Below are 1,746 nucleotides of genomic sequence, written 5' to 3' on the forward strand. Positions count from 1 at the left end.
AGCAAAACAAATGAAATAACTGCTATACTGAACAAAAACTCAGGCAAAAATATTGCATTACAAGATAACATTGTATGACATTAAAATCCAAGGGCTCCAACAGCGCCACTTACGATATATTGATTAACAGCCCATTATGTGCACGACTGTTGATCAGCTGCTCATAAAACTTTAGCTGTGTGCTGCTTATCTATCTTGATGGTCCTATAAATAAGAAAAGGTACATCTAACAAATCTATGGGGCATCAAGAGAATGTTACTGTTTAACAAGCATGGGTGGCCACGTGCAATCTAACCTCTGAATAAAGCACTTGCGAACATCAAAATTCAAGTACCAGCATTAGCAAGGACTCAAGTTGGCAAACACAAAATATGAATGTACTCCCTCCGATCCAAAATAAGTGTCATGGTTTTAGTTATTTTGGATCGGAGGGAGTACATCATTTGAGAAATATACTGACACATCTGTGGACAATCCTTGGTTAAAATCTTATTGCTGGGTTTTAGTAAGATATAGAGAAACAGGACATGCAAAAGTACTAGCAGGGGATCTTGAAAGTGAATGTAAATTAGGAAACTGGCTACCTTGTATCTCTAGATCCATCCCATGGATAATTTGCAACAAGAGCACCCTGCAAAACTCAAATCAGGTGGCAATGGATGGCAATCAGTCAATCAGGAGCTAATTGGTAATGACGTAAGAACTATGTATCAGAATAATGTCCATGAAACAAAGGGTCATCTGAAAATGAAGAAAAGTTAGTGAATTCCTAGTATTGGACCTTCAACAATTAATCCTGAAAATGGATGGATGGTAGAGTGGTATACAGATGGCCCTTTTCTTTTACATGCATCCTAATCTTAAACACTGTAATTGGTATCCACCTATTTGTGAACATCACCTTTCTAGTATTAAAAACTGAAAAAATCTTCTACCATCTGCTATTGTTGTTATTTTTCTTCCTTAAACCAATTATGTTCGCACTTTAAGATCAAAAGGAAGTGCCCCAGAGGTGCCCAGAGGAATTACTAGGTTAAAATAAACAGTTCCTTAACTACAGGGTCTGACCCGATCCAAAACATCCACTTTTAGACATTAATAGTATACATCGAAGCAAGAAAATTCTTCACCACATAGCAGATTGAGAAGAAATAAGACTAAATATAACAAGTTAACAACATCCAACCCATCAATTGCAGCGCAAATATGATTTGCCTATGCATTTTATTTTCTGTGAGAGAGATGATAAATTGAGCATAAAGTGATTAGAAGCAAAGTTAACAAATGACCACAACCACTCCATATAGCAGGCTGAGAATAGAAAAGACATAAGACAAAATAGGTTTGTCCTGGATATGACTTTTTGGGGCACACGAAATTTGGGGGCATTTTCATAAGCAGAACATGACAGTAACCCAGAAATAGAAACCGAGATGTGGCTCACTACTTGACAAAGTAGACTTGACCACAGAAACATAACTGGGCGGTCAACAAGATTTAAGTAATCAAATAATTTCACAAACAGCGTTAAGGGAAGAATAATTACCCCATGCAAACTAGCAGAGGCTGTGAAGTGTTCTTGCTTTATCCAGTTCATAATAGCTCTAGTTTCAGGTTGTCGGTGCTTAATATCATCGTTGAGGGGGAAAAACTGCCAGTAAAAAAATGAAAATTTAAATCGAACGGCTCTCCAAAAGATAAAGTGCAAAGAGGGTTATAGAACCTTCCATAAGGAAAATTAATGC

At 37.0% G+C, this 1,746-nt stretch overlaps 1 long non-coding RNA gene across 1 annotated transcript; it reads right to left on the minus strand.

Annotated features, from left to right (window-relative positions):
- Nucleotides 1–50: 50 nt before the first annotated feature.
- LOC119343677 lies at nucleotides 51–1,663 on the minus strand. Its single transcript, XR_005166212.1, has 3 exons — nucleotides 1,548–1,663; nucleotides 586–632; nucleotides 51–204 (listed from the first exon to the last, which is right to left on the minus strand). It is a non-coding gene; the product is annotated as an uncharacterized LOC119343677 (long non-coding RNA).
- Nucleotides 1,664–1,746: the final 83 nt, after the last annotated feature.

This window comes from Triticum dicoccoides, unplaced genomic scaffold (assembly GCF_002162155.2).
Source record: "Triticum dicoccoides isolate Atlit2015 ecotype Zavitan unplaced genomic scaffold, WEW_v2.0 scaffold137175, whole genome shotgun sequence".
In the NCBI taxonomy this organism is placed as follows: domain Eukaryota; kingdom Viridiplantae; phylum Streptophyta; class Magnoliopsida; order Poales; family Poaceae; genus Triticum; species Triticum dicoccoides.